Source organism: Fukomys damarensis, unplaced genomic scaffold, assembly GCF_012274545.1.
Source record: "Fukomys damarensis isolate Sample0158 unplaced genomic scaffold, DMR_v1.0_HiC HiC_scaffold_17, whole genome shotgun sequence".
Taxonomy (NCBI): Eukaryota; Metazoa; Chordata; class Mammalia; order Rodentia; family Bathyergidae; genus Fukomys; species Fukomys damarensis.
In genome coordinates, this window is record NW_022900929.1 from 71,671,258 (window position 1) to 71,694,606 (window position 23,349).

Consider the following 23,349-nt stretch of genomic DNA (forward strand, 5'->3'; position numbering starts at 1 on the left):
ATATATATACACACACATTTTTTTTAAAGGTAGACTCACAGTGGCTGCCTGCAGTCAAGTGTGGAAGAGTGAAAAAGGGTTCTAGTCAAAAGCCAAAGGCTTTGATCTCGCTGTAGAGTGCTGTGTGTATCTGTATCAGGAAGCCAGAGTCTGTGTTGGAAGGTTGAAGGGTCTGTGCCTGAGAGACTAACGTCCAAGGCAGTGGCAAAGACTGGAGCTCCTCTGAAGAAACAGAAGTGAGCCTCCCTTCTTCCCCTTTTTCTTCCAGCCAGGCTTCCATCCTATTGGCTGATGTCACCCACACGCAGGCTAGGTCTTCCCTCTGCAGTAAATCCTTTCAGTCTCACTCAGAAGTGTGCTAAGCCAATCAGTGGGGCATTTCTTACTCAAGTTCACAAAACAGTTAACTATCACAGCAGCTTAGTGAGTTCTTGTCTCAAAATTAAAAATAAAAAGAGCTGGGGATGTACCTTGGCATGAAGGCCCTTGCCCTGAGTTCAATCTCCAGTACTGCAATTAAAAAATAAAAGAATGAGGAAGGCAAGCTGCAGACATAACCTATATTATGATGGCAAAAGTGACTGGTTCCAGGCAAAAAATGAGTTAGCTACTTTATTAAATCAGATTTAGACCTAGGACTTTGGCTTTCCTCTCCTTCGGAAGGAGAAATGAGAACAGGAGAGTACAGATGTTTGCAGCTGGGAGTTAATACCAGTCCTTCCAGCAGTCTAGCCTGGCTCTGGGCCGACCATCTTTATGAACTACTTGAAGCTCCCAGAAGACTCTTCTTCATTGTGCTGTAAATGTCTGATCCTGGAGTTCAGAGCTTCAAAAGTCTTTATTCATGTTTTATATCTGGTAATTAAAAATGGACATTTGATTCTGCCGTAATCTGGGAAGTTTCCAGTTAGGGCTACTGTCAATAACACTCTTGTGAACATTTACACACAAGTTTTATATTGGACACGTGTTTTCATTTCTCTTGTAAAAATTTCTAGGAGTGGAATTGCCTAGTCATATGATAAATTTATGTTTAACCTTTAAAGAAACTGCTAAACTCTTTTCCATAGTGGCCGAATCATTTTACTTCCTTAACAGCAAGGTACGAAGCTTCTAATTTCTCCACAGCCCTACTACCACATACTACTGTCTTTTTTATTATAGCCACCTTAATGGGTCACTGTGGTTTGAATTTGCATTACCCTAATAACCAGTGATGTTCAACATGTTTCACATTATTATCCTCATTCCTATATTTTCTTTGGTACAATATGTATTTTATAAAAATTTTATTCATTGTTTATTGGTATGTTTTAGGTATACAATACAGTGGCATTCATCATTGGGAATTTGTAACTTTACATGATACATCTTGGTTCTCATTTTTTCTCCATTCCCCTGCCCTCCCTTCAACCCCTGCACCCTTTCCTATTTACAAAGACTTTCTTTGCATTTTTTCCTTTCCCCTACCCCCCAATTCTCCCTTCCCCTTTAGACCTTTTCTTCCTATTTAACATGGTCTATTATCTATTATCTCTAGTCTCTCATTATTTATGGTTGAGTAGTATTCCACTTTATTAAAAAAAAAAGAACACACATCTTCTTTATCCAGTCTCCGGATGATGGGCAATTTGGCTGTTTCCAAGTTTTAGCTATTACAAACTGAGCCTCTATAAACATGGGTGCGCATATATCACTGTGGTAGGATGCTTTTAATTTTTTTGGGAAGATACCCAGCAGGGGGATGGCTGGGTCAGATGGGACTACTAATCCTAGTCTTTTGAGGTATCTGCATATTGATTTCCATAGTGGTTGGTGCAATATGTATTCATAGCTTTTTCCTATTTAAAAATGTGTTATATTTGATTATTGATTTGTGTGTGTGTGTATATATATATATATATGCACATTATTATGTAGTATATATTTTATATATATATATTCTAGATAAATCCTTTATCAGATGTATGATTTGTAAATATTTTCTCTCATTCCATGGTTCACCTTTTCATTTTCTTAATTACAATTCTTGAAGCACAAAAGTTTTTTAAAATTCTGACAAGATCCAAATTATTATTTATTTTGGATAGCATGCATTGGCTATTAATGGCTTCTATATTATGCCAAAGTTAAAAAAAAAAAGTACTATGTATATTAGGCGGCTTTCCCGTTGCTGGGACAAAACACCTGACACTCGCAACTTAAAGGAGGAGAGGTTTGCTCTGGCTGTTTTTCACAGTGGCTGGGTCCAAGGCGGAGCATCACGGCGGAAGAGCGTGGTGGAGCCAAGCTGCTCACTTCATGGTTTCCAAGAAGCAGAGCACAGGGGAAGATGCCAGCAGGAGATTCACCCTCCACAGGCACAACCCCAGTGACCCACCCTCCATCAGGGTCCCAATTCACACAACACGTCCAGCTCCGAGCACGAGTGAACGAATCCACGCAGGAGCATAGCAATCCCCATGATCCACTCACCTCTCCGCAAGTCTCTTTATCTAGCCAAGTTGACAATAAAGACGAATGGCACAACTATTATATTTAATATTAAAATATGCATGATATATCATACAAATATGTTTATAAATATATTTTATGAAAAAATATTAGTACCAAAGCTTTGACCATTATCCCTCTTGGTGTACTTTAATTTTTTGAATAGAAGCAATAGTAGCATAGCATTCTGTTATGAACTAATAAGATTTTTCAAAGACACAGGGAAAGAAATCCGCTACTTGTCACCTAGCACTGGAGACCCAGCATGACTCTCGGGTCACAGTACCAATGCAAGCACACTTCCTAAACCAAGCCTTATGTAATTGTATTAGTTGAGCACACAAAATTGCATAGTCTTCTGACTGCTTTGTTGATTTCCTTCCTGTACTGCACATCCTGTTGGTGTTTTGGTCGTTTTCCTTTGTGTGGAGTGTTTTTCTTCTCTGTCTCTGCTGGAGCTGTCACTATGCGGATAGGAGACCCTCAAATCCCCAGACAAATGTCTTCCCATAGGATTGCTGGATTCGTTGCTCTTTCACTGTGCTGACAGGAGCTGTGTGAACAGCTTTTGTTGAGCAACCCATTCATACCAGAAGCAAAAGCATCATTAATAGAACGTTTTATGCTCCTCGGGTGGCTTTCTCATTAGTGCTTAGCATACTGAGCAAAGTTTGGCTCTAGAAGTAAAGAGGAATATGTTGACAGAGTGAGTGGAGCCCTCTTTCCACATAATGAGGCAGGGGGTTGAAAAAGCAAACCAATTTGGAGCATCACATTTGAGCACCTTTAAAAGAGACATTTGGAAGATGCCTTGTTCTGAACGAGCTGTAAGTGTGCAGCAAGAGCTGACAAATGGATGCTAGGTTGTGGACAGGAGTCCAGTAAAGGAAAGAGGGAAAGGGGAGTCCAATCAGCAGAGAGATGACGGTGGCAGGTGCATGGAAGGAGCCTGTGGTCAATGATGGCAAATTTATCACGCCTTGATGTGAGGGCAGGGTGGAGGCACCGGGAACGTCATCATCTGAGATGAAGGGGTTAGAGTGAAGAAAGAGTTGCTTTGGATTAGCTTAGTGCTTAGGTTGAGCTAAAAACCAGAACAAGGTCATGCCCGATGGAATCCGTTTTACTTGATGATGCAGGAGATGAGGCCATCAGAAGAGTTCCAGGATTGGAATTAGAATGGTGAGGTTTTGGAATTCCCACCCAAGTAGATAGAGACTAGAGAAAAAGGATTAGTTACAAGCTTGCCCACAACTCTTCTGACAGGTGATTAATATCCAGAATAAAGAACTTACACCAAAGGAACCAAGTACAATCAATAGGCAAATGAAATGAACAGACGCTTCTCAAAAGAAACACAAATGGCCAGGAATTATATGAGAAAATATCCAACATCACTAGCCATCAGCTAAAAGATCAATGAATGAGGTACCGCTAGATGAGTCATGGCATGTGATTGTCCTGTGATTTCTCCAGCCACACACAAAGCCTCGTGTTTAGGAACAACGAGAACAGTGGGTTGAAATGGGTTGGAAGTTTCTTAGAGGTGAGGCTGACACTGCAGTACAGGTGGGAGAGGAAGCTATAAGGTATCGAGACCAGCAGTTTCCAGATTTACCTGTACATGGAATCACCTGGGGGTTCTTTAAAATTTCCAAAGCCTAAGCCACATCCCAGGTGAATTAAACCACAGTTCCTTGGAGGGAAACATAGGCACAGATATAAGTACTTTTTGTTGTTGTTGTTGTTGTTGTTTTGAGACAGGGTCTCACTAGGTAGTTGAGACTGACCTGGAACTCACTGTGTAGCCCAGGCTGGTCTGAGCGATCCTCCTGGTTCAGCCTCCCTAGTGCTGGGATTACAGGCATGCTCCACCACGCCCGGCTATAAGTACTTTTTGAAGGTGATTCTGATGCCCCTTGAAGTTTGGCAGCTGCTGAATTAGGAGGAAAAGAAGGTGTGCCAGTTCTAGTGGTCCCTCTGAGAGCTGGTGTCAGTGAGGAAGCCAGAGGAACCAATGTCCTTCGGCATCACGCATTTGCAAACTAGACCTGACTCAGTTTTGAGCTTTGAAAAGTTCTGGGCAGTACAGGATAATGTGATGGCTGGTCACCCATCTGTATGTGTAAATGCCTGAGAGGTGAGTCAGGCTTTGGGGCTACAGATCACGTGCTTATGTCTCCAGTGTTTTTGAGAGAGGGATGGTGGACGCATTCAAATGGCAGAAATACCAATGGAGGGAGAGCTCTTTATACGTGGAGGGAAAGCAATGCTAGGGAACTAAGTGAATCCTGATCCCAAACCCTATTTCCTGTTTGGGGGCATGGAGGGGAAACAGCAGCCTTCACTGGAGAGAAAGCAAAAGACCATGCATATTTGGAAAAGGTAGGTTTTCACTAATGTTGGTACAAGGACGTTGTGAGAAAGAGCAGAAGCATCTGTTTTCTGTGGAATAGTGGCCGAAGAGGGCTGGAGGGGAGGGAGGACTTTGAGGGGAGAGGTTGAGGGTGGAAAGAATCAGAGGGAGCAAAACACTGCAGAAAAGGCATAAATCATCCAGGACAGATATTTGGGTATAGGAAGGTGGAGGGGGTGTCCCAGGGGAGCTGAGTCAGGATGTGGAAAGCACAGTGCCCTGCAAGGATGCTCTGTGATGAGCAGGGCATCCCGAGGCACTGTGAAGCCATCTCAAGGTGATGGGCACTTTCTCGTGGACAACACACCTGGGTCTCTGCTCCATTCTTCACCCACGCAGAGGGAGCTGGGCCTGCCTCAAAATGCTTCCAGAGCCCAGTTTCTAGAAAAGTAGAACCAGAAGACTCTTAAGAACTTTTAAATACTGCTTATCTTGGTTCTGACTAATAAGGGAGAAGGAGGCGAATGGGAGGAAGGAATAAATCAAAGAGATAATGGCAAAAGAAGACAACTGGCTCTTTGTTATTTTGGTCGGGCTGAGTAGTTCGGCCGACGATTTCTGTCTGACTCATGGCCACACCGAGGGGTCTGCAGCACATACACAGGTATGAATTAAGCATCTAATGGCCACGAGATGTTACCTGGCTTACAGACCAATAAAACTGCTGGGTTCATCCAAGACTGAATTGTAAGGCTGTAGAAATTTGTTCCTGCTGTGGTTTGCCTGAGGACCTCCTCTCCTCCTCCAAGACTCCTTCTCACACTGTGCACCTGTCTTTATCCTTCCTCAGGTCATCACTGGGGCTCGGTGATAAGACCGCTGAGGCCTTTTCGCTTCCATCTGCTTCATGTTTTAACGTGCAGGCATTGCAGGCCCCCGTACATCCCTCAGGGTTCGCAGTGCACTGTTGCACTTCCAAACACTCTTGTCACGATTCTCAGGGTAGTCAATGTCCACAATGGCGATTCCCTCACCCCCGCCCCAGGAATTCTGGGTAACAACTGGCCGGGCAAAGACTGTGATCAGAAGAAGGAACACCAGCTATAAATGCTTCATTTGAGCAGCGAGATTTATGCTGGCTGGATAGCTGCTTCCTCTGCGGCCCAGCCTGTCGGGCTTGCTAAGACCTTGCCCTCCCCTGGCTCAGCTGTCCGCTCCTGTGGGATCTCTAGATGCCCTGTGTCCATCAGTCTCACCCGCCGTCCGTTGTCTAGTGTATCTTTCTGACTCCATAAATCCTCTCATCCCGGCAGCTCTTTGACACACCTACGTGCTGTCGGTCCCCTCCACTTTGTCATCAGCCCCCAGCCCCCTGTTCTCTCCTCGCCTAGCTCGGATTCTGTCATCACCAACCCTATTTTCTATTAAGCTCATTCTTCCCAGGATTTCGACCGCACCACTGCAACAACTTAGCTTTCAAGACCACCAGAGGCGTCCACTGCTAAACCCAGGGGTTGGTCCTCAGAGCTCATCTTGCTGGACCCCTCAGAAGCACTTCCTAGTGCATCATCATGCCCTACTTCTCAGTGTACTTTCTCCTTTTGACTCCCAAGGCTCCTCAAGCTCCTATTTTTTTTCTCCTCCATAACTAGCCGCTCCTTCTCAGAGTCTTTCGCTGGTTGCTTTTCATCATCTTACTGACTCTGAAGCAGTAGAGTTCTTTAGAACTCATTCTTTAGACCTCTGCTCTGTCCATGCTCCCTTACTGAGCTAATTCCTTCTCATGGGTTTAAATACCATGTTGGCCTTGATGATTCCCAAGTTCATGTTTCTAGTACAGACCGCTCACATGAATTCCAGTCTCATATCAGCTGCCTATTGGACATCTCCACTTGATGGTGATCAGGTGTCTTCTAGGTAGAGTGTCCCAAACAGAGCGCCTGATCTCACCTTCACACTGTTCCTCCTGGAGTTCTCCTAGCCCAGCAAATAGAAACTCTCTTCTTCCCATTGCTCAAGTCAAAAGTCAGTCATTCACATGTCAGCTTTTCAACCTTAGATTGATTCTACATCGAATCTATTGGCAAGCTTTGTTGGCCAAAGCTTCAATATGCATCTGGAAGCGGACCACTCTTCCTTGCTGCAATTAATTCACCACGGTCCAAGCTGCCAATGTTTGTGACCTGAATTATTGAAATAACTTCTTCTTAAGTAGTGTCTTTGCTTTCCTCCTTGGCCCCTTCCAGTCAAGTCTCATGGCAGCCAAAGTAATCATTTTCAAACAATAGATGGCATCTCTTGTCCTCTAAAAAAGTCTTCGTAAATTTCCTACTTTGTAATTTTACTTCAAAAACTTAAAATCCTTAAAGACTTCTGGTGTGGCCCAGGGAGGCCTGACAACAAAATGTGTTTCTCTGCCCTGTTCTTCCTTGACCTTGTGTCCTACCACTGTCCTTTGCTCATGTGACACAGTGGCCTTCTTGCTAGCACTCAAATGTGCCCGGCAATTCCAGCCCTAAGGCTTTGGCATCTGCAATACACCCTTTCCAGACCTTTGCTTAAGGGTTCCTTCTCCAAAGAGATGGCAGGAGTGAGGGGAGGGAATGAAATAATAAGGTGTTTTTATGTACTTGAGGCAACGCCCCACGATGAATGTAATCATTATATAGTGCAAACATGTAGCGCTAAAAATAAAAATGAAATAAAAAGTGTTCCTTCTTCAAATGCAATCACATTGAGGACTGAGGCATCAACACATGAATTTGGGGGAGGATAAATGCAGTCTACAGTGACAGGCAAAAACGCATGTATCTTGTTAGTTTTTTACACGGTTTAATGGCTACCCTGGAAGGGTACAAAATGGCTGAATAAATAATAGTAAGTTGGACAGTTTTACACATTTCTGAATCCAGCTGGCTTCTAGGGAGTCTTATTAAGCAGGGTTCTGACATGACGTGGAAGCCTCACAGTCATCTTTCTGTCTGTTGAGGTTTGGAACATTTTTCTTAACATCATCCACTTCCTTCTCTGTAGACGCACTCGAGAGTCACATTTATGGAGCGTGAAGTGCATACAATTTGTGGGGAATGGTGCTACGTTATAAAAACATTAAATGAACACATAAACACAGTAGTCAGCTCTGTGGGACTTTGAAGAGAGAGGGTCTGAGCTGGTGAGAACACCATGGAAAAATTCACCTCAAATCCCTCCTCATAGCAGTGTGCACAGCACCCCCAAATCTCCCTTCTCTTCTAAGCATTCCACAAACATCTCCTCCTTCGATAGCTTCTCTTTCCCTCCTTCAAATCTTCTCTAGTCCCTCTTGGCTCATACATTTTTTGTAACATAAATCACTTTAACTTCTCCAAATATCTTATTGTTCTTACAACCCATTACCTCTATGGAGGCAAAAAGAATCCATCTAAAAGTACAGAGTAGAGTAAGATAACAAATACAAACAAAATCATGTTTACCCATCTATATTTGTTCTTTAGGAAAAAATCCAAATACCTCTTTACACTAAGGTGGAAATGTCTGTTGAAACTTAATGTCATGAGGTGGGCGTGATGGCGCATCCCAGCACTTGGGAGGCTGAGGCAGGAGGATCACTGTGAGTTCAAGACCAGACTGGGCTACACAGTGAGTTCCAGGTCAGTCTCAACTACATAGTGAGACCCTGTCTCAAAACAACAACAACAAAAAAAACCACACACACAAAATTAATGTCATAGTGGCACACACTTGTAGCTCCAGCTACCTGGGTGGCTGTGACAGGAGGGTCACTTGAGCCTACAGGTTCAGGCCACCTCAAAAATGTTACAGTACAGGGCTAGGAATTTAGCTCAATGGTTCTGCCGCCTGCCTCGCAAGCCCATGGACCTGAGTTCCATTCCCAGTACCAAAAAGAAAAAGAAAAAAAAAATGTAACAGTGTTCAAGAAGCCACCAGTCAAAGGAATGAAAGCTGCTATTTGTCGAATTTCAGAAGAAAGAATACAAGGGTGTGATCTTAAAGGACATAAACAGCACCCATACTGATTTTTAGAAAAGGTAGCAGGAACACCATCATCACAGCCATCTGCTTCCCACCTGCTGGGACGCTAAGTGAAACCATCGGAACCGCTGCCACTGTCCTGCCAGGTCCTCCCGCTTATGACAGTCATATTGGTGGCGCCATGAGCAGTGTGGGGTAGACAGTGTTTTTATAGGTTACACAGATGTCTCAGCTACTCAGCGTTCTCAGGAGAATCCCTTTGACACACTCATGATGCAAACACGGTCCCACGGTCCTCACCCTCTGAACAATATCCAGAATGGACACATTTTTAAAAGCAGATAAAATGCTTTTCAGAATGTTGGCATCGTGCAGAAACACCTAAGGCTGAAGCTTTTAGAGAAGGAGAAAGGGACCTTTGAAGGCCTGGCAGGAGATGGGGAAGCAAGAATGGCCTCAGGTAGTTCTGCTCTCTTCGTCTAGGAGTAGGGTACTGTATTAGCTGGCTTTCCCGTCGCTGCGGCAAAGAACAACTTGTAAGAGGAGATTTTGGCGTTCAGTCCATGGCTGGCCGGCTGAAAAACCAGGAAGAGCGTGGTGGTAAGGGGTGGTGGAGGAAAGTTGCTCGTCTCATAGCGACCAGGAAGCAGACAGAGAAGGGAGGAGCTGAGGACAAGAATGCACCCAGGCACAGCCGAGGGACCTCCTCCAGCCAGGCCCCGCCTCCTCACAGCGCATTGCGCTATGAACTCAACAGTGGGTTCATCTACCCATGACTGTAGCTTTCCCGTGATCCAGTTACATTTCACAGTCCTTGCTTCTGAATGCGTAAGATGCTTGGGGGACAGCCTAGATCTACATATATATATATACATATATATTCTCTCCAGGATGTGCCAGGCTGTGATCCCACACTGTGATAACTGGGAGCCCACACTGCCCTAGTCTTGTCCCTGGGCATGCCTGGCTTCTGCCTGCCACCAGCTTCCCTGCTGAGCTCAGAGCCACATGGAAGAGAGGCCTTCCCTGGTGACTGAAAACAGAGCTTGTCAGCCAGCTGGGAGACAAGAGCCAAGGGCTGGGTAATGGTTGCAGATGAAAGGCTGACGAGACGCTAATGTCATTCCCTCCAGTGGATGACAAGTCAGAAGAAAGCTGCTTCTGCCTTGTGGGGTTGCTAAAGGGAGCCCTTGCAGGAACACACCTAGATAAAACCAGGTTCCCAGCCAGGTGTGGTGGTGCAGGCTGTAATCCTAGCACTTGGGATGCTAATGCAGGAGGGTCTTAAATTCAACCTGGGCTGCACAGTGAGACCCTGTCTCAAAAAACAAACAAGCAACAACAAAAACAGGTTCTGTTACAGACATGCACAGTGCCTGAAGTATATCTGTATCCACCACGGCAAGCAGATTAACTGGAACCTGTACGTGGTTATTTTTTTTCCTCCAAGTTTGGAGATCACAGACGAGTCTTCAGGAGTGACCAAGAACCAAACCCAGAGTCAATAAAACACTATGATTGGTCAGTTAGGAAGTTTGGATAGTTCTATGGAGAGATCTACATAGCGTTCTCTCTAAATTTGGTAGGTAGAAAATACTTAAACTCTTCAAACCAGAGACTTGCCATTGTGAGACAAACAAAGTAAGATGGAGGGCAGCTATAGGAAGAGGAAGAAGGAGGACAACACCACAGGAGTCCCACACTGTCAAGGAGTGGTTCCCAAATCTCACCCAAAGATGGGCAGCACCCGGCCTCTTGCAGCTTGACTGAATCCAGTGGGCAGTGTGCTCAGGGATCTGGGGATTCTGGTGTGAGGCCAGGGTGGGGACTCCATATTTAGAGGATCCACCAGAAAGAAACTGGCATGATTCTGTGTCAATCTAGGAAAGGATCCTCGCCTTAGATACAATTATCATCCCCATTTTACAGACAAGAATGCTGAACCACAGAGAAGCCAGTAGACGATAGAGGCTGGATTTGAACCCATATAAGCTGGCTTCAAAGTCCACAGTAATATCTTATCAGAGCTATTAAAAGGAAGTAAAGCAAGCAAACAAAACCTCAAGGTACATGGAAGGAATAGATCAGGAGGAAAGGCAAATGAGAAAGATCACTATAGGAATCAGTAAATTATAGTGATGAACAGATGTAACTCCCAACACAGAGGTAGGAACGGATGCTGTGACTTCCTATTCTTGGGAGCTGTGCAGTAACAAGTGAGACCTTCATGACAAGCTAAAGACAAAGAAAAAAGAATAAATTGTGTCCAAGAGTCTATACATGAAAAATACATCAACATATTTAACAAACGTGCTTAACACAGGATGTCTGTTTCTACACAGCAATGCAGAAAGTCCCAAAAAGAAAATATTCTGGGTCTCTGAGCAACTGAGTTTTTACTTCACTGTACTTTATTTTCCTAACTCTAAAAGGCCTGCTTTTTGTTTAACCTAAATGACAACCATATTATCATACTTATTTGCCCATAGGCCGGGCGTGGTGGCGCACGCCTGTAATCCCAGCACTCCGGAGGCTGAGGCAGGAGGATCGCTGTGAGTTTGAGGCCAGCCTGGGCTACATAGTGAATTCCAGGTCAGTCTCAACTATGTATGCAGTGAGACCCTGTCTCAAACAAACAAACAAACAAACAAACATACTTATTTGCCCTTTCCTGATCAAAACCATAATGAAATTGAGATCCTCAAAAAAAAAAAAAAAATCCACCTATTCAGAGCCAGGATACTAAAAACTCCTTCAGATAGAAGACATTTGTGCTGATGATATCTGGTCTAGACAGATTCATGAGAGAAGTACAATTACAATCCTTTAGTCTGAATCTGGTGGCTTGAAGTAAATTCTCTGAAAGATCCATTTTTAGTAGGTGTTATTTTTGGAGAGGAGAGAGCAGACCTCTTTCCTGGGCTTCCATGAGACCATTTCACTGCGTTTCTTCTTTCTGCATCTTCGGCAGCTGTCCAGCAAAGAGCAGGTTAAGTGCAACTGCCAAGGCTTCAGAGCTGCTGGAGACCTGTTCCTAAAGCTGCAGCAGGTGGTTTGAGTTGAAAGTCAGCTGTGACTGTTCCCGAATAACTGAGCCTGTGAATGACAGGCGGGATTTCCCTCTCAGCAGCGCAGGGCTCTGAGCTGAGGCATCAGGGAGAGTGGCTTTTCCTAGGCCCCTTCAGAGTTGTTCAGGGGCCAGAGATATTTAACAAGATGGTTGCTTAGCTCCTGCTGCCAAAGGGATGGCCCTGTGTGTGACCCTTTTTCACAGAGTACAGTCATTTGCCAGAATTAAAGAAAAAAAAAAAAGATTTTCTTTCCCTCTGGAGATTGATGCTGGGAATCTGGTTGGCCTGCAGGCAGCAGCCGGAGATGAGGTAGAGAAGGACCCACTGGTGTTATTATAAAGCAGAAGAGACCAACAACCCAATTAAAGTAATAATGAGCTTCACTGTTCCAGGTACTTTTAATCAATGCATTCCTTGCCCGAAGTCACAGGGAAGGTCTTCAGGGGCAAGGGAGGGAAAAGATGGTGCTTCTGTATTCATGCAAATGAATACTTGCTGAATGGTTAGAACAGAGGCCTGATCATCTACCTTTGGGAGTAAGCCTGACCTATTCTTTCTTGTTCTTCTAGTTGCCTCCCCCAGACAGCCCAGACCACGCGGTACTATGAAAACATTCAAATACTTGGAGCTTGTCCTTGTGCTCTTGTCTTCACCCCGCTTCCTTCACTGTCTACCCGTGTGCAAACCTATTCAACCCTCTGACTAAAATCTCTTACAGTCCTCATTTCCTTGAGCTGTCCGAAGTGTCATGACCATCACTTCCCAGCCAACCCTGCCCTACTTCTTCAGCCCATGGTTCCCGCCCACCGATACACTCCAATCTTTTGCCAAATCTTTTGTGGGTCACAAAACAAGCTGTACTCTGTACCACCCCAGCCTCCAAACCTCCAGTTACCCCAGCCCACTCAGCCCTTCTTGTCTTCATCCTCAGCCACTGCTGCCATCTTTCTTACATAGACTGGTAACCTAGGCAGTCAGTTGGTCTCTTCTCTGTGTGTCCTCTTCCCTCTGCACCTCCCCCTCCCACATCGTTTACATGGCTGTCCCAGCTACCCAAACAGTGTGAAGATGCTCAAGCCACTGAAGTAAATAAACACATGGGCTAATTTTATCTTACAAATGGCTGCCACCGACTGTGTTTCCCATCAGCTCTCCTTTCCTTCTGAGCACTAGTGTCCTGTAACAATATTTCATTCTGTTATAACTCTTCAGCCACTTGTGTTTGGTTAAAAAAAAAAGAAAGAAAGAAAGAAAAATCCTGGTCCTGTAAACCACAATGTATTTGACTCAAACCTCTTTCCCTCACTCTAAGACAGGCTAGTTGAGGTAGGAGCAGATTGGCTCACTCTTTAACAATGTCCCCTTCTTACTTATGGTTTCCTAGTAAGACAGGACAACCCAGGGTGATGAATACTCCTATTAGAGGGATGCCGTCAGCCCTCTCCACAGAATCAATTAGAAAAATGGTGTTTTGGACCAATCAGAAACTTACTATTTTTCTACCATTCATTTGAATCGGGTGCTGTTCACGCGACCAATCAGAAGATGCTTTTTTCAATCCTTCATCTGCACGTGGGCACAACCAATCAAAAGACACTATTCCCCGTCCTTCATTTATTTGTAACAGGAAGCCTAACACGTTTTCTTGATAGGACAGCTTATGCATGACGTGATGTCAAGTGGGTGTTTGACAGAAGGACCTTCCCAGTGCCTTGTTTGCATGAAGGAGAGAGATACCCAGGGAATTTGGGGTACAAAAGATCCCTTTCCCCTTTCCTAGGAGCTGCTGTGAGTCTTTTCAGTACCTGCTCTCTGTACAGTGCACTTCTTTTCTGCCTTTTTTGTGTGTCTTGGCTAAACCTGAAAAGAAGCCTCGTGGAACTCTTCATCTTATAATAACAGTGTGAAGAAGAAGGTTACCTCTGTCACTTTTCTCTATAGGCTTCAGTGGTGGTTGAATTTCAGCTGAGGTCGCTGCATTCTCCTGTTTTCCACAGCTGGGTGGGGAAGGTCATCCTGTAAGGAGGCAGCAGAAATCTCCACTGAAAAGAACTGTCCTGAGATTAGAAGGCCTCTAATCCCTGCTGTTCCCTCTGAAGAGAACCCACTGCATCTTCCAGCTGACTCCCAACTGGAAGGAGGCATAAATTCAAGTTCTGTTCTACCCACTCCTCTTTGCCCCCTGCCACAAGCTTTGGTGAAATAAATTGGATCTCTTATACATACTATTGTTAGAGAATGTTACCCACTAGACCTATAGAAGGTCTTTAAATTATAATTTAGATTTTAGAGATGATTTGGCCTAACATTTTTCAAAGTATGCTCTGAAGAGTTAAGGGAAGTTCTGTAAAGACCCTGCTCAGGGACAATTAAATTGGGGAAACACCATATTTTCTAGAAAATCCTCTTAGAGTTGCCCCAGATATCAGAATATCAACAACCCTGGCCAGTTCTGTACAAATTGAACCTGGCTGACATTCTTGAACCTAAGATTTTTACAAAATTATTTGAGTTCTGAATTCTCCATCCTGACTCTACCGTGTATGGCACCTACTGATCCTGTTGGGGACATGTTGGCTTTAGGATGGGGAAGGGGTGAGTGCTGGAAAGCATAGTGAAAAATGCCAGTCACAGGGCCTGGATTGGACCTCTTTGTTCTCCATAGTCCCTTGAGTTGAGCTTTATCTCTAGGTATCAGGGCTCCAGCACTTACAAAACATGAGAGGCTTGAGTTCATGGCTACTGGCACCTTTGACAATACATATGTTTAAGCATGACCTGCCAACATTAATATAAAGCACTCTGTGAATCTCAGCAAACCTACAGAAATTCTGTCCAACTGGATGAAATGTTTGAAGTATTTGTCAATCCTCAAGACATTTTTTGGAAAAGGAAAAACATTCAAATTAAATCATTTGTCTCTGAGATATAATGATGAAAAATCAAAGAGTTGAGTTATCAACAACTTTAGTTTTATGTATTCAGAGTAATACAAATATGTTTTACAACATATGCACTTCATGGATATTATGAAGCACAGATCTATGTTCTGGCATGTTCCAGGCTATGAACTGGCATGCAGTTTTGTCAGTATATTACCAGTTAATAAAAAAAAAACAACTGAAAAATAGCTGCATTTTGTTGTTAGCCCTCCAGAGTTATTGGATAGAAACAAAAATTCAACAGCAGCCAAATGTTGGAATCAATACTAAAATTTTGAAATTATACAAATGAAATAATTCTGAAAAATGTTCAGGCAATCTACTTTCTTGCTTTGTTTTGAATCTAACTTAATTCTTCCACTCCAGTTAAATATTTCACATTTCCTCTCAGTGGGAACTCTGGCTGATTGCTGAAGGCTTTCAGCTACCTGAGAATGGCATCTGTCTTGCTGTCACCATGCCAACTCCTTGGGAATTCCCCCTCTCCCCCCAGTCTTCCCTTCAACGTGGGAGACAGCTTCCGCCCACCTCAGGAAGAGCACTATTTCTATTTACAATTGGTTCCTTTCTTCCTCTCTGGTGTGAGAAAAGAAAGTTGGTGACAAAATTGTCTTTTCAAATATGATTTTTGGCGTGTGTGCGTGTGTGCGTGTGTGTGTGTGTGTGTGTGTGTGTGTGTGCGTTTGTGTGTGTGTTGTGTTTTGTTTTCTCACTGTTCTTACTGACGTCTTTGTGTGGTGCAGTGGCTGGGATCCCACTGCATTGACATGGCAACCCGGAAATCAGTCATCCTGGGTTGCCATGGCAACGGGAGGGGGATGGGAGGCGTCATTTAATCACTGTAGGCTGTGTCCCTTTCAGGAAACCTACAGAATTTTTAGACAGAGGTCACTAGGAAAACAACAACAACAACAACAACAACAACAACAACATTCCTGTTGGCCTCAAAACGGGTCTGTGCCTTGGCATCCCAGGGCCCGCTGTAGACCCTAAGGGCAAGTGAGTGGTGTGAAGACCTGGGAGGGAGGCAGGTTCTCCCTCAGCTCAGGCCTTTGGGCACAGGAGGGAGGGACATCATCTGTACGCCTGCGCACTGAGGTCCGCAGAGGAGGACAGCAGGGCGGCGTTGGGGAAGGAGAACAAGTCTGAGTTGGGAGGGGTGCAGCTGTCTCAGGCTAAGAGAGGAGCCAGGGCTGCGGACGTGGGGCACAGGCTGCTCTCCCAAGAAAAGCGGAAGCCTAGTTTCCTGTGGCATCTGCTGTGGGGCTGAAGGTAGTTGGATTTCAAATTGCAGAGAAGGAAGTCAAGTGAGGTTAACCAGCGAGATTACCTTTCACAGCGACGATAATCAGAGTCCTCTGTGGGGCAGAAGCTCCCACCCGTTATGTTTTGTAAAAGACAAGATCCCCCTCTCCCCTGCCCCAAGCAGATCTGGCTCTTGGATTTATATAGTCTCCCCTTCACAGAGTCCAATTCCCAGGAATTGATCACATTTCCAACTAAAATTGAGAAAGCCCTTCTGGACTTTTAAAAGGCTTCTAACAGCCATACCTTCTAGACCAGGAGATCTGAATGTTACTCGTTGAATGTTAATCTTTATTTCCTTGTAAAATACCCGCCCCCCAGTTTGAAAAATACACCCCGAATCTATCTCTTCTCCTTGACTTCATTACCTGGCATCCTAACCCTAGCAACATCTTTCTGAATTCCCCAAAAGCCTCCCGATTGTTCTCCCAGTTTCCATTTGGTCTACGTATGCCCTGGTCTTCCCACACAACCTGACCAGGTCATGCTGTTGAGAGCATGCCCCACCCACCCCGCGGTTGGACATCATGTTCGAAATATAAGGAGTATAACCACGACTTACAAGATTCTACCCAGTTTGGTCCCTTACCACCTCCCCCTCCTCTTACCCATGTATTCTCCGATCTGTGCATTCTGTTCTACCCACATCGGCCCCCTGGCCCTTCCTTAACCCATCTGCCAATCTCAGGGACTTTGCCCTTGATGAACAGTTCTTCCCCAGATCTTAGGGAGGCATCTTTCACTTCCTCCGATCGTCCCGTCCAAATATCCTCTTCTACAGAAGGACTTCTGGGAACGCCTAGAAGGAGGCACAGAACTTGGGGGAGACTGGAGGGACTACTTGTGGAGCTGTGCATGGGGTCAGGAAAGCCAACTGCAATGTCTCCTCCCACACCCAAGGCTCCAAGGCACTCATGATGCAGGCGTGCAGAGAGCTGCAGGCCTGGAAACCCCGGGGGCTCTTGCGGGGAGTGGCGGTTTCCATGGAAGAAAAGCAGGACCAGAGGAGAATTCAAAGGGACACGCTGACCTCACTTTCCGCCCACTGGCCAGTCCCAGATGGAATCCAGAGGCTCTGGGGGTCAGGTTAATGTAGTATTGCTGCATAACCAATTACTGGCAAAACATAGCCACTTGAAACAATAAACATTAATTATCTCTTACAGTTTCTATGGGTCAGGAATTTGGGAGCAGGCCGTTTTGTATTTCTAGCTCTGATCTCACTTGAAATTGCACAAAATACCAGTTCTTAGCCTAAAATGGTGTTGAATGCCTCTAATATCAGCAGTGTGGGAGGCAGAGGCAGGAGAATTTCAAATTTGACCCCAATCTGGGCAACTTAGTGAGATGCTGTCTCAACAAACAAACAAACAAACAAACAAAAGGATGGGTATGTAGCTCAGTCTGAATATCCTGGGTTCAATCCCCAGCGCCACAGAAGAAAAAACAAAAAGTCAATCTGGCTGGGCCTGTGATGCACAGCCATAATTCTAGCTACTTGGGAGGCTGAGGGAGGAAGATGGCAAGATAGGGACCAGAATGGGCAACTCTATCTCAAGATTTAAAAAACAACAGATATCGGAGGTGAAGTTCAGCAGTAGAATACTTGCCTGCTCACGTTTCTAAGGTCCTGAGTTCATTCCTTGGTACAAAAATGTCAGCTGGTGAAGGCTTGCCTGGGTCAGAGGGTTTGTTTCCACTTACATGGTTATCCAGTTGGCACTGGCTTGTGGCAGGAGACCTGTGGCTCTGTCCATGTGGCCTCTGCATGGGGCTGCTTTAGTGTCCTTAACATATGACACCTGGATTCCCTCTCAGCAAGCAAGATGGAACTGATGGTGCCATTTGTGACATCACCCTGAAAACCCCACTGCCACCTTGGCCACCTTGATTTGTGAGTCACAGACCCATCTGAGTCAGGGTGGGAAGAGACCATACAGCGGCAGGGATAGCAGAAGGCAGAGCTTAGGTGTGGTCTGTGTAAAATTGGAGATTTTGAAATGGAGGGGAATCAAAGCCAGTAATCAGTCTTGAGAACCTAGGTCACTCTTTCCATTTAAAAACAAAATCATCAATGGAAATGTATAACTAACAATTTGCTACCAGTAACAAAATACAATAGGCCTTTATTTGTGCTTGTAAACTGACAAACACATCTGCAGATACTTGGCTTGTAGTCTTCCTCCTATCATGAACCTCTGTACCTTGCTGGCCACGCTTTTGTCTTAGTCATAGGTGTGGCAGTATTTATGGTACACCTGTTAGGTCCTAGCACTGTACACAGTACGGGAAGTCTAGCTCAGGATGAGGCCTTACCTGTGCATTCTGGGCCTCCACGTATGGTGGAGGAGACAGGTAAGCATGCAGTGATAGCGCCATGGGAGGAGAGCTAGAAACAAGGTAAGCAAGAGTGATTTGTGGAGGAAGGGTTTCCTCACATAGCCATTTTCATTTAGAAAACTGGACAAGTGCAAATAGTAACTGGCTAAGGAATCTTTTAGATCATTTTTGCCAAGTCAATAGTTTAAGACTTTCAAATATTATATTGTATACGACACAGTTCTCTGCTGAAATTCCCCTGCGGAATCATAAAAATAAAACTTAAAGGATGTTGAGTATTTTCTTACCAAAGTAACTGAAGTCATTTTGGCCAGACTTCATGGAAAAGTTCATCAAATGTTTTTCTTCTGTACCTTCCAAGTTTACAGATTCGCAAGAGCAATCAGATGACAACATATTATAAGAGCCTTCTGTGTAGAGTAGGACTCCATTCTTCTCCTGGAAAAACCAGAGTTCTCCTCCTAGTTTAATATTATCATTTAGTTGTCATCTTTAGGATCTTTCCTTTTTCAAAATCAATGTCACATTTTCCTCTTGGCCACATCCTCTTATTTTCTGACTCCTGAGGACAGTACTGTTACTATTTTAGGCAGTCCTGGTGGCTGTTGTTCATTCTCTTAGAATTCCACTGGATTTTTACCACAGGGATATATGCACACCCATGCTTATAGCAGCACCGTTTGTAATATAGCTAAATCTGGGAAACAGCCCAAATGCCCATCAACTGAAGAGTGGATTAAAGAGGTGTGTTTTTTTATATATATATGCAAAAGAGTATTATTCAGCCATAAAGACAGACAAACCTGAGGCATTTCTAGGTAAATGGATACACTTTGAGACCAGACTTTTAAGTGAAATAAATTGGACATGTGTAAATATTGTATTGTCTCTTTGGTGTGAGAAACTGAAGGTGTAAATAAGGACTAAAATGTACGAGATATTGTGAAATAGGAAGAAAATATTCAAATGAAAAGGGAAACTAGGAAGGGAGAAGAGGAAGGAAGGAAAGAAAAAAAGAAAAAAAAAGGATTCTACCTGATTTTATAAAATGTATGTCTGCATTTTTGAAACAGTAAATAGTACCTGACTTTCTCATGTAGAGCCTGAGTCTTTAGATTCAGCTAAAGTTAAACGACAAGGACTGAGCGCTACAGCCTGCCAAGTGTGGTGCTGGGCACCGTGCTAGGTGCCATGGGTACAGGCATAGGAGACCCTGCCTGGCCCTCTGGGGGTATTGAGTCCAGTTATTGAAGTCTAGTGGCCTTGGATCAGGAGACACATCCCCAGCCAACACTCCACAGCCAGTTCCCCCTCAACTCCTATGGTTCTGTGTATCACAGGAAATTTCAAAAAGAATTTTAAGCATGGATCAAAAAGCAAAATTTTTAAGCATAGATCAAAAGCAAGAATTTTAAGACATAGATCAAAAAATAGAGCAGGGGAAGGTTACAGACCAAGGTCATAAATAAATCTATGAAAACCTGTTTCTCTTGACAGTAGGGAAATCAGCAAAGACAAAAGGCCTTCAGACATTTCCTTTAATTCCACATCCTCTCTTGCCATCCGATTTACTGTCAAAACTGATCACGCTGTCTGGTCTCCAAAGTTGGCTAGAAAACCCCAGTCTTGTCTATCTGCCCTGCCTGATAATTACTGAAGTTATTATTGCATAGCTTTTCTTTCAAAACACTTAAAATGACTTACTTGTGTGATATGCACTGATTTTTATCCCTTCACTCTGACATTCTTCTTAAAGGACTGTTTCTCCAGGGCCTTGCAAGTGCACAGTGTTCTGTATCCTCTGTTACCCCTGCTGGCTGACGCCCAGTTCTTGATCTTTTTGCTCCTTTTCTGTTGTTCCTGAATTTCTATATTGATCTTTTGAGACTCTCTTAAGAGCAAACAAGTTTTATTTTGCAGAATCGGTACTTCTGTTTTTTATGGCAATGATACATTTGCTTTAAATGTCTTCACCTGACCCTGGTCAGTAGCCTCATTCTTAATTCCGCTCGTGGAGGGAGGGTTGGGAACATTTCCTGCTTAGGAGAAGAGCAGAGCTTCAGACACAGGCAGCCAGTCCGCCTGGGAAGCGCCTAGCCTTTGCCCCTATTTGTGTCTTGGCGCAACTGCTCAGAACGTCATTCAGGCTGCCAGGGCTCCTCCTTACCTGTTCCCAGCCCACCTCCTGCTGTCTTCCTTCCTGAGTCCCTCCAGGTCTAATGTTTCGAGTGAGGGAGGGCCTCATGTTGCATGGGCAACTTTCTTCCGGCCAGCTTCCATCTACCCTGAGTCTCCTCACTCTACCCTTTTCCTTCTTCAAAACCAAGTATTCATTTTCCCGTAAGCTCACAGGAAGGCACGTTTCTTGAATTCATTCATCACCGACAACCTCCCCCGGATTGTCTGTACGCATGCAACACAGTCATAGTGTCAGCGTAATAAAAAATACAGTGTGTTCAAAGAAAAACTTATTACGGTAAAAGACATATGGCCACGAACCCCCCTTCAAAGTGTTCCTCTTCCCTTTGAATGCACATTTCCCTTTCATGGTCATTTTGAGTTTGAGGAGGAGCCGGAAGTTGTACAGTGCCAGGTCTGGTGAACAAAGAGGAGGAGGATGCACTGTAACGTTTTTGTGAACCTGCCTTTCTGTGAGACGGCACTTGGCTGCCACCCTCGCCACATTTTTGCCTACACCTTGGGAAGACACTCACAAAAGAGTACCTCAGAGCAGCTGCAGAAAGTAGCAAGAAGGGTGGGATAAGTGTGATTTGAGAGAGGGGCAATATTTTGAGGGAGATTCGTAGCAATGTGTCTTTTACTCTTAGATTTTTTCTCATTTAGACATACACTACACTTTTTGATCACCCTTTTGTTTACATGTGTGCCATTCACATCAGAGACGAGTCTGAGAGGCTTCCCACTGTCCCATGTGGTCCCTTAGTGAGCCTCAAGGGACCAGAGGACTGGTTCTGACACTGTCCTGAAGGAGAGCTGCCCTCACTCCTCACAAGCCGCATCCCTCTCGACTGACATTTGTCGTTAGTGAAGGCCAGCTGCTCTCTCCAGAAAGATCAGTTCTGTCCCCCACACTTCGCTCTTAGACCAGCTACGATTCGATCTCCTCAGAGCCTAACAGCTGGGGCTGAGCTCACACATCTGGGGGAGGGAATGATCCTGCAAAATGCAGATCAGAGCGTGATGGTGATTTACCAAAGGGCTTTTTAGAGGGGCTTTGGATTCCTGGGAGCTGATCCAAGGATGCCCAGAAGTGTGGCTTTTCTACGACAAAGCACCAGCTCATTAGGCACTTACTTATCCTTCACTACGATGCACAACGACCAGGTGAGTCCCGAGCGGCAGCACCAGGGTATATGAGCGGATGAGGTGCATTATGTTATGTTACACTTGCTTTTCTTATTGCACTCTCGCTCTTCCTTCCTGCCTCCCCAGCGTGCATGCGGGAGTGGGTTGTGACAACAGAATGAGAACAGAGAGAGAAAGAAAGAGATCAGGACTGAGAGAAGCAGAGGTGGCCTAGCCAGGGAAGGCAATCAAAGCAGTAAAGAACGACCAACTGGCTGAAGGGAGCGGAGAGAACGTTCGGGAGTCTGGTCTCTGGGACAGCAAGTACAGATTCCCACGGAACATTCGGCTTTTTTAAAGCCTCTCCAGATGTAAGCAAAGACTAGCTTTCTTTCCTATTTTCCATGCCTTTTAGAGTTTTTTTAAATTGCTTTTTTGTTGCTAGACTGTGCTTCTTTATAAGCAATTTAAGGCAGATATGGGACCAGAAATTGCCCCAGATTTCTATAGGTTTGCCTATGTAACAGATATGCAGAATTTTGTGTGCATGTGGTATGGTTTTCTGCAGTTTGCAAAAAGAAATATAGGATTTTATCACAAAGCTGCTGTGATAAAAACAGTATGGTACTGGAAAAGAAACAGACCTGAGGATCAGTGGAACAGATTAGAAGATGAAGAAACAACTCCAGACATAATCAGCCACCTCATCTTCGACAAAGGAGCCAAATACCTTCACCGGGGGAAAGAGCCTTCTTCATAAATGGTGCTGGAAAAATTGGGTTTCAACTTGCCAAAGATTACAACTAGACCTACATCTCTCACTGTGCACTAAACTAAAATTGAAATGGATCAAAAATCTAAATATTAAAGTAAAACACTAAACCAACTGGAAGAGTGATTAAGTAGAACTCTTGAAGACATTGGCATAGGAAAAGATTTCATGAACTAAACCTCAGTAGTGCAAAGAATCAACAACTGAGATCTCATCTTCCTAAAAAAACAAAAACAAAAACAAAACAAAAACTTCTGTACAGCAAGAGAAACCACCAACAGAGTGAAGAGACATGGGGAAAATATTTACCAGCTGTTCCTCAAAGGTCTACTATCCAGAATATATATTTTTAATTTTTTTTTAATTGAGTTTATTGGTACATTTAGGGATACAGTACAGTTACATTCATTGTTGGGATCATGTACCTTTACATGGCAAGTCTTGATTCTCATTTTTTTCCCTTACCTCTGCCCTCCCTTCACCCCCTCCTCCCCTCCCCATCTACAAACACTTTATTTTCATCTTTTCATTCTCTCACATTTTTTTCTTTTCCCTTTTTGTTCTTCCCCTTCATATCACACCTTCCCTACACCTTTAGCTCCTTTCCTCCCATTTCTAAATGTCAGTAATCTTATTAGAATCTTATGCATTGTTGCAGAATATTCACACCAGGGAAACTATTTGGTATTTACACATGTGGGACTTATTTATTTCACTTAGGAGTATATCTTCAATATGTATCCATTTTCCTATGAATGAATCTATTCTCTC

General features: G+C 44.2%; 1 long non-coding RNA gene across 1 annotated transcript in view; it reads right to left on the minus strand.

Moving 5' to 3' along the window:
- The window catches only part of LOC104867977, a 20,261-nt gene extending 2,270 nt beyond the window's left edge, over positions 1–17,991 (minus strand). The window contains exons 1-2 of the long non-coding RNA XR_002025634.2: positions 17,865–17,991; positions 13,834–13,929 (exon numbers count right to left, since the gene is read on the minus strand). This is a non-coding gene — a long non-coding RNA (uncharacterized LOC104867977). The remainder of the gene's footprint in view (positions 1–13,833; positions 13,930–17,864) is intronic.
- Between the last annotated feature and the right edge of the window lie 5,358 nt (positions 17,992–23,349).